Below are 15646 nucleotides of genomic sequence, written 5' to 3'. Positions count from 1 at the left end.
TGGTAATAAATATACGTACTTATGATCAGCTAGAGAAATAAAATCTTAAATTTTAACCTCATACCTTTTCAGCTGCAGTTTGCTCTTCTTTGAGCTATGATAACAAGCAATCAGTGGTACGTGATGCAACGAACATGACGACAGTTACGGTCGCAGATTTCTTGTCTTTTCTTAAAATGAAAACTGTAAACGGTATTTCATGCGATGTGTGAGTTTGAGCAAATCGCCCGTTTAAGCGAGGTTGATGAAAAGAGCTTGCAAGTCCCATATGTTCGTATCACTAGTCGAATTCGAACCGAGCGTGTGGGGGCGGCATTATAAAAAGTTAAATCATTTCTTAATTCTGTTCAATTTGTTTGCTCATTTATTTCCTCATGGTATGACAGAAAAATGTTCGCCTAATGGAAGAGCGAGTACGAGATGAAATAGTGAATCTCATTCTAGTGAAGCAGTAGTGATAAAATACTCTCTGTGAACAAATTTTCCTGATTAAACCATTATTCCACTTTGTACAACAATTATAAATTTTTGAAGCTTTAAACACACTATCAGTCATACTTTTCAATACATAAAACCTCAACCTTAATTTAATTAAAAGCTTATATAATTCTAAAACAAAAAAATGAACCAAAAATTTATGAATTAATAACTAATAAAGCACATTACAACAGCAAACGTCTCTCTTTTAGAGGCGGAATTTTAATATGAAATAAGTTATTTTGAAGATATTTATATTTAAGAAGAAAGTGGACGACTTTTACCATATTTACAGATATTTTTAATATTAGATAATGATGTCCCCATTTATGATAGAATGTATTACAAGCTAACGTGATAGCGTTTTCGGGATATTGTACGATGTACAGATGTGCGACACTAAAGTATGCCACTTAGCTTCAGCGAGTAAACAATGATGATGGAACGTGTTACAAGCTAACGCGGAAGCCTTTGCGGGATATTGCACGCTTTTGGGGTCGAAAAAAATTTTTTTCGAAGCGAAAAAAACTTTTTTGGAAGAGAAAATCTGTTTTTTAAGCTACTGACATTTAAAAGTCGGGCCACGAGTTTAAAAATCGGGGCCCCGACTTAACTGACGACCAATCATATATACAATACTAGAGGTTACGCTATAATCTCATCTGTATGTCGAGGGCTACTGTCTGATCGTCAGTGCCATTATGCTTTCCCAAATTAACTGTTATTACTTACAAACTATACTTTCTCAGTCCCAAAATGACCCTTTAGACGATGGGGAACGCGAACACAATCTCGATTTATAACGGTATAATCTCCAATAGTTGTGTATTATTATTCATAAAGTAAGCATTCAACCAAATAATACACTCAAATATACTTGCATAATTCAACTCATCAACGCCGTCTTCATACATGTCCTTATGTGACATAAAGTTATGGCCTTTGGTCCTGTAACGATTACATATAGCTCGCCTTTGTTCCACCCAGGCTGGATACGTACACACATTCGAATGGTGTCTCACATTTAGCCATTGCGTTTGATATTGAAAGAAGTTAACTTATATAAGAACCGCGACGCATAGTGTATTTTGTATTTTATTTAGGTCATATATGTCTCTTGAAATCCGTTTATTAATAAGTTGTCTCGTTGATAACGAGAAATGCATTGTGAGACTAAAACAAGTTGGTCTATAGCGGTGTACGCTTTTGATCTTTTACTGCATACCTGTTTCTGTATAGATCTATTTATGCTCGTCAAGCAAAGACGTACAGGTACATGTGTAGTTCACAAGCACTGCAGCGTGGCGGCTCAGAATCGCGTGTTTTTAAACAGATTGGAATTGACATGTGTAGGCGATCATGCCCTTCGCAATCCTATTCTTGATTTAAAATACAAGTTATTTATCTCATGGTAAGACCCTAGTCAAAATATGAAGTTATTTGTGAGAGATGCTCGTCTGTGGTGGCCATATTGGCTGTTGATAGCAAACGACCGATGATTGACCGATTAAATCGGGGATACGACCTTTAACCCGGCGATCTTTTCTCTTCAAAAAAATTTTTTTTTCATCATGTCATTTTTTATTTCACTTCCCCCCATTTCTTTTCTCGTGGAAAAAATTTATTTCACCTTTTATTTTTTTCTCCTCCAAATATTTTCTTTCCATCCTGTAACTTCATGCCACTCCGTAACCAGAATGATATTGCAACAATAAAACTTTATTTCTTACGTAGGCTTCAAAATAAACATTTGTATACCAGCTGTTAACAAAAATGGAGGCTCCAGGTCAATAATCGCACAGCTCACTCCCAAACATACAGCCATACAGTTTCCCAGCAGGTGGACAAGTCAGCTATGTTTTGCTTGCTCTGTGATGACTGAACACCATTCACTGATGGATTGATTGATGGATGGATGGATGGATAGATTGATTGATTGATTGATTGATATGTCCTCTTTCACACATTCGCTATGTGATCTAACCTATAGCAGAACAACCATACATGTTCCCAGAACTCACCAATAAATCTCAAACATTACATCTGATATTAGAGTGTGCGCTGGACAAACCACGTAATACTGTTACATGTTGAAACCAGCAAAGAGATTGAGCTGAGCACATGCTGTGTGTGGTGGTCAAACCACGTAATACAGCTAGATGTTGAAACCAGTTAAGCGGTTGAGCTGTGCATGTGCCGTGTGCGGTGGACAAACCACGTAACAGAACTACAAAACCAGCTAAAGCAGGGTTCCTTCTTAGGGTACCGTGTACTTATTTGCAGAGCTGCAAACTAAATTAACAGTTACGAGTAATAATAAATATATGATATAAATTTGTCTGATTTTGTTCTATAGTTTTGTGCGGCAGCCAGTTTGGAGTGACTTTTGATATTTTAGCAATAAATGGACTCGTAACTTGTAGATTTCATTGAAAATTGTGTAAGAAGCAGCTAATGATATGTATACTATGTGGTAACTCAAGGACTTAAGTAACACAATGTTCCATTTCAGGGGAGACAACTTTTGTTATCATTTGTTGTTTTGTCCGAGAAACACCCATACGAATATCTTTGTTAATCGACCTTAATATACCCGATATTCAGCCATTTTGCGGTGTACTCATCCAGTTTCTAAATGTACACGTTTTTAAAAATACGATACGGTGTACAGGCCAATTCAACTTTCATTTATTTCATTTATGGGTGGGTGGGGTGTCAAGCCTTGGGGTCTCCCTGTCTGTGACTGGGTGGGTGGAGTGTCAAGCCTTGGGTCTTCCAATCTGTGACTTGGTGGATGCAGTGACAAGCCCAGGGTATTCCAGTCTGTGACTGAGTGGGTGGGATGTGAAGCCTTGGCTGAGCCTCTGACTGAGTGGGTGCGGTACCAAGCGTTGGGTTTTCCAGTCTGTGACTGGGTGGATGCAGTGACAAGCCCAGGGTATTCCAGTCTGTGACTGAGTGGGTGGGATGTGAAGCCTTGGCTGAGCCTCTGACTGAGTGGGTGCGGTACCAAGCGTTGGGTTTTCCAGTCTGTGACTGGGTGGATGCAGTGACAAGCCCTGGGTATTCCAGTCTGTGACTGAGTGGGTGGGGTGTGAAACCTTGGGTCTGCCTGAATGTGACTCAGTGGGTGGAGTGTCAAGCCTTGGGTCTTCCAGTCTGTAACTGGGTGGGTGGAATGTCAAGCACTGGGCCTTCCAGTCTGTAACTGGAAGGGTGGAGTGTCAATCCTTGGGTCTTCAGTCTGTAACTGAGTGGGTGGAGTCTCAAGCCTTGGGTCTTCCAGTCTGTAATTGAGTGGATGGAGTGTCAAGCCTTGGGTCTTCCAGTCTAGGTTTGAATGGATGGGGTGTCAAACATTGGGTTTTCAAGTATATGACTGAGTGGGTGGAGTGTCAAGTCTGAACCACGTCTAGTATGAACCACGTCAAGTCATGCGGAATCCCTTACACTGGCTTCTTACAGTGAGACAGTATCATGAAATGACCGAAATAATATGCTGAAAGTGAACAAACACCCACAGTTTAATTATTTGTTTCCTTGGAGATTAATTTAATTCCTAACATGCGTTTTCCTGTCTGATCAATGATAATCTACCTCTTGGGGAAGAATTATGTTTATGTTTTCGGTCTGTACGGCGATCTTTGTCAATTTTATTGGTATACACCCGAGCCCGTTTGGTCGTAAATGCCGGACACCCATCTGAGAAACCAAATATGCATTATTATTAAAATTTATGGTTCGACCCGCCGAGAAGTTTCCATTTCTGTGAAAAGTTGTTAAACATCAGAATATGAATTATGAAATGCATAATATTAACTTATTTATTTATTTGATTGGTGTTTTACGCCGTACACAAGAATATTTCACGTACACGACGACGACCAGCATTATGGTAATATGTACATTCTTGGGGCTGTCATTGTATACATGAATGTAATGCAAATGTAAACAACAGTGAAAATACAGAATATATGGGGGAGGTCATGATGGTAATGCTTAGACTAGTGTCATGAATTCCGAAACGTCGTCTGACTACCAGCCAGCTGTATGGACACGATTGTAGTTCTGTGTATTTTAGGGTGTAAAGTCTTTTTTTGCTGCCGTTTTAGGTGTACAGGTGCATGCTTGGTATCAAAATGATGGAAATTGTCAAGGCTTTGGGCAGGTATGAGTTTTAATGATGAAAGTTTGAAATTCTGGGCGAGAGGACACAAGGAGACAGGTGGTGAGGAGGCTGCGAGTGACGTCCCCTTGGCGTTGCTAGGCACCCCTCCCAGCTGCCGGCATAGAAAGATCCAAATTTTGACAGTCAACCTATGTCCAGATATTTATGGCTTGTTTCTCCCAGGCTGGGCCAGGTATGCACCAAAGCTTATTGGCCACGGAATGTTTGGGACTGAGCTACAGCGCTAGACGTTAACATTGTCGCTTATGGAAAACTAATGGGGGTCTGAGGCCGTATAGGCCTACACTGTGTTAAAACATCCATGTGGTACTGCCACGGTTACTCCGAAACGGAACTCCTCATAAAAGCCGCGTTCAAGGGTGCTACACAAAAGTAGTCTCCCTTACTGCGCTGTTGCAATCTACCACATTCTAGAAGTAGGCCTACGACAATACATATATCAGCGCGCAGAAGCCATTCATCATCTAGTATTGTAACCTAACTTTCTTACAGGCTCACTTAATCATGCTGATTGATTGATGGACGGCCTTACAATATTTGCCCTAAAAAGACAGCCTTGCTCGTGTCTTGTTCAAATGAGGGTTAAGTAGGGGCCTACAGTCGCGGAAGCTGACTCGGTGTAATTGGCATGATCACATCCTGTTCACAGATTCAGATTATCATAAGCACAATGCCTGAGATGGAAAAATGCCTGTCGTGGCGCTGTTCATATCCCCAAAATCTAGCATGTAGGATATTTATCCTCAATGAAAATATTTTGGTGTGAGTGCATCTTGGGTAGGCCCTATTTCGTGTGGGGGTAGTCCGATACATTAGTACGTGCTGCGCCATGCAGGTTGTTTGTGAAACGATACGCTATCATGGATCCCGGTAAATGTTCGTAACCCTTATGTATACCTAGTTACAGTTTTTAAATCTTATGTTCATTTTATGGGCGGAATATCGGCGTCTCCTCGTACATGTACATTGTGCGGATTTGCCAATAGCATTGCGTATCACGGTCATATGATGTAGGCCTATTAAATTGACGAAATATCCCGTTCATCAGAAATCGCCGAAATTGTTTTGCCCAAAAGAAGTTTGGGCAGATTCACAACTGAAAAACAAATAATTCTGTTACGAGATCGGGTGTTTAAAACCTGGTTTTATAGACAAGAGTTTCTTTTTGTATTGGCAGCATGTATAAGATTAGCACACAATGTTGCTGGGACATGATGTGCCTAGGAAACCATTTTACATCTAATAAACTCTGCATTTGGTGGCTCAATCGTAGATCTACCGCAGCTTCACGGCAAAGTTTTTATCGTGGCCAGAATTTGTCACCGTATAAGCCGGGTGATTGCGGCTGCAGTATGACCCATGTTGACGTTCATTTATCGCGGGCCTAGACCCTACAGTCTCCTGTATATCCTGCTGAATACGTGACTATACTGGTCGGAGTTGACTTCAATCGCCGATGGTCAGAGAACTTATATTTAATATTTAACTTCACATCTGGAGACACTCGCATCAGTTTTTTCGTTCGGGTTCCTTAGCAACTGTCCGCAGTTGCCGTATTGATCACGTGTCGCATGACTGTAAACTGAATAAAGATTACAATTGCAATTCTTTCAAAGTTTGAGTAACGCTTAGTTACTCCTCCGCTGGAAGCAGTTGAAGTGCCGATTCCATTTGAGTGGTGTCGTTATTTTGCAACGTTATTTTGCAACGGTTAGGCTGAGTTGACGTACGAATCTGCAAGATATACTGATGCTCTCAAATATGTTATATATGAATTAAGAAAGCTGCCCCTCAAGCATGCGGGTGAAGGAAACCCACCTCCTTCAAGTCTATATATGGGCGGAGGAAATTGCAGTCTTTGGATTAATGTGAGGTCTTTCACCAGGAACCTAACAAACTATAAAAGTCCAGATAAAAATCGGTAGTTTAACCAGCGAGAGCTGGATTTGAACACCTCAGTGTGTGGTCAAGGGTTTATATAGTATACAGCGATAATAACGATCACCCTGATGATTCAGTTACAGATCTTAATATCACTTGGGCAGTCTTGTTTGTCTGTTTTTATTGGACATTAACGCTTTTCACATTTTGACGGTTTAGGAGACCTCCGTGGCCGAGATGGTTAGCGTGCAAGCGTTGTGTAATGACCCGACGGCCCCTCAGAAATGCGGTAGCTGTGACTTCAAGTCCAGTTCATGCTTACTTCCCTCTGGTCGTACGTGGGAAGATCTTCCAACTATCTGCGGATGGTGGTTTCCCCCAGGGTCTGCCCGATTTCCCCTTCACCGAACTGCTTGCCGCCGTCGAATAAGTGAAATATTCTTGATTTCGGCGTAAGATTCCAATCAGATAAATAAATAAATAATTATGTGACGGTTTATGAATGAAGGAAACTGAAACTTTCAAGTTAATACTAAGGCCCATTGGTCAGGAGCCAATAATCTGCGACAAGATCTACACTTCATGTAAATGAGTCATTGAGGACGCTTGTACGTCACGCGGTGCAAATAAGCTGTAAGTCATCGGTATCTCGGCCACAGATGTAACAAAGGCGTGCAAAGTGTGGTTTGGTAAATCGCTCTGTAAATCTTCCAATCAAACACACGAAAAGTATCTGTAATTTGAAACCAAAGGTGTGTTGCAACGTAATTAGAAAAAGGCCTGCCCTTAAGTTTTAAAACTTGATTGGAACTGAACTTGTAATGAAAACAACAAACTTACCCTTAAGTGTGTGAAAACGAGAATTTGATTGGAGTGAGTGAGTGCCTGGGGTTTACAGTCGAACTTAAAAAAGTTTTCTGTCAAATGACGACGAAGGAATCCTTAGAGTGCATGTAACGCGCCTCCTTGTCACAGGAAGGATTTCCACCGCTCTTTTATCTAGTGCTACTTCACTGAAACGCCTTACCGAAGGCAAGTAAGCCGACCCGCCCGAGCCATTATATTGATACGGCTCAACCAATCATTGCACTATCCCCTTTATTCTAATTCATTTTAAGGAATATTTATTTATTTGGTTGTATCGCCAAGAGTTTTCAGGAATAAGGTGTAGGCCTATAACGAAGTACCTGCGATGTTGCTTTAGTGTTTGGGATATATCTCTGAAAAGTCTATAAAGTTCTTTATACTAACACATCAGGAGACAATACGTGTGGATTCACGTAGCAAGGCTTGCCGTAAAGTTCGATGCAAGAAGAATCGGATTCTATTGGAAACAGTACGCAGAGACCCACCTCTCGGGGCCTTCTCTGTGACATGTTGTAAATTATCTCCCAGACGTCTGGGGGCTGGCGGATGAAGAATCGAGCAGCCGTCGCACGGGTATTGTAAATTCTAATGGAAAAAAGCCACCAAGGGCAGACCTGTTGAAACTACCGACTGATTGTAATTTACAGCCAATTTATCATTTGTTGGCGATAAGTCAGTGGCCGGTCCAATGGGACCCGAAATAGCTGCGTCCAGTTTGCATATAGTTAACAGGTTCTCCAGTTCTCAGACCCGCCCGCAGGTATCGGATGCTTTGTTCGGGTCACGGATTATCCACACTAAGGCGGTCTCGCGACTCCATTCCACATTCGTATGTGGGTCTGCAAAGGTAGCCGGGACGTGAAACAAGCCAGTTATGAGTAGGACTATCCACGAGACCCCAAAGGGCAAATGAGGCAGAGTGGTTGTAGACGAACATGACAGGGGTAACTATAAACTCATAGCAAGGATGTATCCTTGAGGCAGTCAATTTAGAAGCAAATTCCTAACAATATATCAGTGATTGTTACCCAATATAGCTAAACGCCCAAAACATAATCATTAATCTAATAAAAAGAGCCTCCAGATGTAGTTAATCCAGATGTAGTTAAAAATACCCGGCCATAATTTCACGCATACATGAGCGCATAAACTTTTGGCTTGACGAGCTGTAACAATCGTTTGGAGAAATGTTTGGTAACTGACCATTTTACCGGTGAGAGGTGTATACGGTTCTCGTGAGTTATCGCCCTTGGTCTTCAGTGTGCTCATTGTAGTGCCTTTCACGTAAGATCCAAGATGGGAACCTTTCACGGCCACGACCTGTGTCCGTTAATACTGCGTAATTAATGTCTCCAACATGGCCGACTGATCAAAGGAAGATTGGGCCCTAATTTGGTGTCATTCAGTAACGACTGTGTCAAGCGTTTCACTGATCACGGGGTAACAGGCCTGTGCGTTTGTGTGGACGTTTCATAGGGCCTGGAGCCCTCTGTACCGATCATAAAGCACAGGACTCGAACTCCTTCGATCCACGCTCAATTGTCTGATCATCGAAATACCTCCAAGGTTTATTCTCAATTTCCGGGGCAAGTAGCTAAGACGTTAATCCCGACTTCTCACGACCCAATCGCTAACACCATTAGGGCGTTTCCGGTATGGTTCCTTTTAGAACATATTCGCAATTTTTGCAGTCGTGCGAATCGTTCGTCTTCTGCCTCGCCTTCCATTACACGTCTCCTCGTTCCTTTTGATCTCTCAGTTCCCTGTTTTGTCACGATGACAGGACTGGGGCGAGAAGCCGGTGCGCCCATCAGCAGTTCGCCTGTCCCGTCATCTGAGGGCTGAATGCCGCCAGTTTGAGCATTCACCACTCTCAATCCCTGTTCACACACCAGCACCAAAATTTGCGCTGACATGAACACATTAGGCACGCTGAAAGCGTTTGCTCACTTCCGACTTTATCGGCATCAGGACTTTTTGGGGACGGGCCGCTTTGAGCGCTTTTGTATCCCTTTAAAGCAATTAAAACTTTATTATTGTGACTATATTCCAGACGTGGGCATCACACGGTGTGGTTGTCACGTGGAATTTCCATTATTCATATGCATGCGTTTGGGGATTCCTGTTATACCATATTCGTTTCACACGGATCCGAAAGACAAAACAAACGGAAGGACTTATGTAAAACAGATACGTAAACAATGAATTACCGGTGACCGTTATTTCAGCACGGATTTATGGTGCAGATCTCGCTGATATATACTGAATAAGTATCCTTATGTTAAGGTGAATAACATAAGTGTTGTAAAACATATTATTAGTAATTTTATTACGGCTTCGGACACGGAATTCGTGGATTCCCCGCAGTCACTGTTTGTGGGGCGTGATGGTAATAAACGGTAGACGAGGTTCGTGTTGCTGTTTGCTTGTAAACGCTCGTTGATGACCACTGGTCTTCCATCAGTATATCTTGCATATTTGTACGTCACGGGTAGGAAATTTTGTAGCCATAGTTTGCGAAATGTCGGGAGTTTATGTCGGGCACTCTCTTGTTTCCAACAGGAATAAAACTGACTGCCATCGTAAAAGTGGAAAATCTTTGAGTATGGCGTTATTTATATTTATTTATTTATTTGCTTTATTGGTGTTTTACGCCATATTCAGAAATGTTTCAGTTGCACGATGTCGGCAAGCAATATAATAGGAAGAGCCCCGGGAAAATCAACGACCATAGACAGATTGTTGATAGATCAAATTGTGATAATGTGAACATTTGTGATAATCGGCGAATATTTGTGATAATCGATGAATATTTGTGATAATCGGCAAATATTTGTGACAATGGATCTTGGCGTCATAAGCTATGTATTTGTCATCATAAGTTTTATGTCTATGATTTTTATTAAATCAGCTCGGGTGATATTCACTCTGCGGTATAACACAGTTTCACGCTCCACCCACGCAAAACTCATACATCTGTATCGGCTCCAACAGTCGCAGCAAGTGTTACATTTCTCTAGCCGGTCGCATTATACCTTTTTCACACTTCATGATCATTTTACCCCTGTAAATAGTAGACGTACGAGTCTGATATTTACTGAAAGGCAATAATCTGAACTGTTCTTGGCAAATACAGAAAGTTGTTTTGATTTAGCGAATGTCATGGATTTTTTTTCAAAAAATTCTTTAAAATACATGAAGGTAGAAGAATGTGCTCTCTAATATGGAACAGCTATTTAGTAAAAAAAGTCATTAAATAAAAAAATAAATAACTAAAATCTACACTTTTGCCATGGCCCAGAACAATCGAAGTGAAGGCTGCATCTGAAGGCGTGCATTAAATCTGATCAAGATGCTGAAAAAAAACAAAAACAAAACAAAATGACAGCGCTACACTTTCATCTGGTATCAGATACGGTAGCGGATATAATAGTGAATACACCTTCTGTCTCTTAAGCGCTAGACTCTGCTCAATCCTGAATTATGCCTAAAACATTAAACCCAGTATTCTTGTTACTACCTCGCTTGCCTTCAGTAAGAAAGAATAGGCCAACTGATCGGTTGAGTGTCAGTGTAATGTGACTGCATGGGTAGGACTAGGAGTTCCGGTTGGGCAGAAGTATTTACGAATCTATCGTCATCGGGTCTGGTCTGCGACAAGGAGACACAGTATAAGAGAAATCGTGTTAATAGCCACCTGACATTCCAAACAAACAAACCTACAAACAAACCTTGATCTCGTAGTGGAGCTAAACGAAATAATCGCAAAGATCAGTTGTCCTTGAATGTGAACTGCAAAAGGTTTTTTTTTTTATCCGAAGCTGCAAGTTATCAGAGTATATGCGTGGAGATGACTGTGTAACATTTTTCTGTTATTTTGTTCACCTGTATGCCATTTGTAGATTATGTCCGGGCAGACATAAACCGCACAAACGTAGACAGTTTATAATTTGCTCAAACCGCCATGGTTTGTTTCACTTAGATTTTGGAACATCCTAAGGCAAAGGACTTCCATCATCGTATACAGTAATAGGAGAAGCATGTTGACAACAATTTTTTAAAGTTATGCATGCTTGGTATCACCCGACATGCTTCCTTCCGCCGTCGCCAGAACTGGATCATTTAGTTACATTGTAGTTTATTGCGTGTTTGATGGGTATACTGAATCAAATTACACACAGACATCTAGGAAAGAACAAACTTGGTTCTTGGAGTTTACTTCTTCCACACACCTCAATAAACGTCAGTGTCCTAACGAACATCTGCCTGATTTATATTGACAAGTAAATGGCTAATCGATTATCGACTAATAACTGACCAATATATACGTCCGCAATCAGTAGTATACTGTGTCGTCTGCTGGAGTGGGCTCGGAACTGCAGAGAAAGCCCAGACGACACCAAGCCTGATACCCGCGAAGGCAATAAACTCTATTTGTCTGTTGAGTGTTTAGCGTAAGTTGGTTTGGCAAGTCTGGCGCGCTACGCGATAGTAAATTGGCTGTTCTAGCATCGTAAGAGCCTGGAACTTCACCAATATCCTGAATTTGGAGCGACCAGTTGTGAAAAAAGCACCATGGACTGCATATAAGCAATGTTGGGAAGGAGATTCTGCTGAAACAAATGAAGTAACACAGTCTGTTCTAAATTCTAAAAAAAAACTATGTTAGGGTTAAAGAGGCTTTATCGGAGATTTTAGGCAAAATACCGATCAGTGAAAATCTAATAGAATTTTTGCTATTATTTTAGAATAGCCCATATAATTACATTTGCCAAAATATCAGCCTCGTCTGTGCACATGTCACTGTTTAAAATCGGTCATAAACAATGTATAAAGCTGGTCGCAGTATAACATTTTCAAACTTTAGAACCACGGCACTGTAAATAGTACAGGTATACGGAGCTGATATCTATTGAAAGGCAATAACATGAGTCATTCTTGGTAAATAAATAGACTTTGATTTCTTTGCTCCAAATCTCCTATATAGCCTTTTAAAATTCCACCCCAAGTGTGTCAAACACTCATATCACCTCGAGCAGACACAGGCACTGTAACTACAACACTGTAACTTACCGTGAATTACTGTAAGGTTCCACACGTTATAAATATGCTGCTTTATGTGGTTCCGTTACGAATACTGTACAGACTTACTGCTAGTGAACACACCGTGTTCCATTATTATGCCCCTGCTTGTTGGTTCATATACTTTTCAGTTCGTTTCTTGCTTGTTATATAATGAAACTTGTACCGGTAATTTGTTTCTTGACGCCAAACCCATTTCTAAATCGTATGTTTTATGTTTGTGAGCTTTAAACATTGCACCGCATCTTACTTCAGATAACTCTTTTTTGGCTCAGGGTATAATCGGATATAGGCCATGTGTCAGTATATCCTGTGCCTGCGTGTGGCGCCATGCCTGCTGTCTTCGGTTACGTATGGTGTTCAAGAGAGGCAGGACTAGATTACCGTTAGCATTGGGATCAGCCTTCTACAACTAGACACTGTCTTTAAATGACCTAATAGATGTTGAAAGCGACGTTAAAATCCAGTGAAGCATTCAGTCAGTACAATCCTTTATTATTGTTTTTCCATTCACGTACTTCTGTAACAAGTCTTAACTTTATTCATTGTATAAGTGCGCTACAAAACTGATTCCGTTTTATATTAGAGACGTTTAGTTAAAAGTTACAAGTTCAGCTTCTAACTTCAAACCAGAATAGGTAAAATAATTGTAATTTGAAGTTAGAAGTTTCAACTTGTAACCACTAACTAAAGGTCTGTATTATGTGTAATTAACAGTCGTGTAGGGCTTTTTACAAAAATTTCTAAAGGTGTTGCCGAATGATCAGTTCTTCTTTGTGTAGTTCAATTTGGTATCGGACTGGTTGTTTAAGTAGACCTAACACATGCCGTTTGTTGTATATGTACTAAACTATCTTCAAATTTATACCGTATTTTAGACTCATAGCCCTTCCTAGGTTCAATAATAATAATAATAATAATAGTAGTAGTAATAATAATAATACTAATAACAATAATAATTATAATAATAAATGAAGAAGTAAAGATATATGCATCTTAACAGTTTTAACATTTTACTATTCATTATATCATAAATAAAGTTGCTGTCGTCTTGATAAAGATCCCGGCATGAAGACCTAAAGCTATATCGTAAAAATTTTAAAATTCCTCCTTTATTTCCCAATTGTTATTACTTAGCATTTTCTTGGGTCATATAGGCCATATACCAAAGTGGCCTAACGACTGATATGTATGAATGTTACCAAAGTTATTTGCATGAAGTGATTGACTTATCTCATGTGAGCGACACGCTGTATTGCAATTAAACAATCCCCTGTTTCTACATAAAATAATAGAACTAGCCTTCCATGCAGTTGGCCTGTATGTACTATGTTTTGAATATGTGGAATGTTGCATGAAATATGTGTCGTGTAACGAATTACTATGCTCAAAACTGAAGCCTATATATGTAAAGATGTCAACCAATATTTCACACACACATCAAATGTAGCAACTCTTGCATGAAAGTATCTGGTATCGTCAGATATAATGGTACATTAAAGCAGGCTGTCTTTAATGTATACACATTAAAACAGATCCGATCATGAAATTTCTTCTATAAAGTGTTGACCCTAACATTTTAATATACTGAAGTCTTGTCTAGCGTCTAACACATTGGTATTAAAGGAGTATGTTCACTTAATTAAGCATTTTAAAGGAGTATGTTCACTTAATTAAGCATTTTAAAGGAGTATGTTCACTTAATTAAACCCAGAGGCGAACACCCTTCGGGAAAAGCTTCTAGCCAGCTAGGCAAGGGGCTTCAAATAATACAATTTCATACTAATTCCACTCACAAATAGCTGAATCAAACAATTTACTCCACGGACTCTAATTTACAAATCTACCCACAAAATCAAATTCCTGCCCACATTCCTTGGTAAGAAATTCGAATTACTGTCAAGGCACCCTTCTCCCGGCTACCTGTTTTCGACTGGGTCTGCGTCGGAATTGGACGCGAAGATGAAGTGAGGAAGGAATAATTTTTAGTTAAAAGTCTCTCCAGCAATCTACAAAGAGGACAAACCGAATTACGGGTTCTACGGTTTCCCGGATTTAGCAACACGGAATTGACGGTCGTGTTAAAAGTGGAGTGCGGACTAGAGGCCTTGTCCTAGAGATCAAATATTGGGCTAAGTCGTCGATGGAAATTACATTGGGTCTGTCGTGTTTGCTGGGGACTGGGCTCGACACTGTGACCAAACAGCAGCATCCGTGTTTAACGTAGTTTTACTGTACTCCAGCAACACTAACCACGTCTGTATGTGATGAGAGATCACCAATTTAACAATCATCAACCATTACTAAACTGCCTACAAATCCTACACCCATAGGAACTTTAAATGCATGCAAGCTTCCTACCTGCAGAATGTATGGATCATTCTGTGTATATGGAATGGAGAAAATGTAGAAATTACATTTGTGTTTGGTGAGGCGAGCTTTCACCAAACGAGATGAATAAAATCTTCAGTAAAGCAAGTCGAACTAAATACTAGTATCTAAATCCTAGCACACAATGACACCAAACCATAACCAGAACTTCGTCAAATCTGTGCCGCCCTTGTGACAGTTTCAAGACCTTTGGCTCAACACTGGTGTAGTTTGGGAAAATCGAGAACTACTACTGCAGGCCTAAATTCAGCTTTGTTTGCCTTATTAATGAACTGAACAGCCAAATACTCGGGCAAAGTATATTAGTGCTAGCCAGTACACTTATTACACCATGGTCACGGGTGACAGCACCAGACCAGTGTGTAAAGGACAGTCTATCAAAAAGGCAATCAGATTTTAATGCGGAAATGAGTCATGACGAAGACCGGACAATTGGCAATGTTGCTATCTTCTAACTTGGCGTTAAGCATGTACAAGGTGCTATAGCCGAAAACTGCAAATCCCAGTAAAAGTTTACGTTTATTGGATGAGGCATCATACATCGACGGTGACTTCGGCATGGTATTGTAATCACTCTGCAGCCTAGAAACAGAGAAAGCATTGGTACAGTTCCGCAGCAATGAAGCTTCGTCTTGAAAATAACCCACACACGCTGAAAACGATGTTAACCCTCAATAAGATAAAACAGCGCGGAAATATGCAGGGAGAATAAACCTTCTTTAATCAGTACAGGGAATATAACTTTATATTATACATTCT

The sequence above is a fragment of the Liolophura sinensis genome, chromosome 6, assembly GCF_032854445.1.
Source record: "Liolophura sinensis isolate JHLJ2023 chromosome 6, CUHK_Ljap_v2, whole genome shotgun sequence".
Classification (NCBI taxonomy): domain Eukaryota; kingdom Metazoa; phylum Mollusca; class Polyplacophora; order Chitonida; family Chitonidae; genus Liolophura; species Liolophura sinensis.
This window is presented reverse-complemented; position numbering follows the sequence as displayed.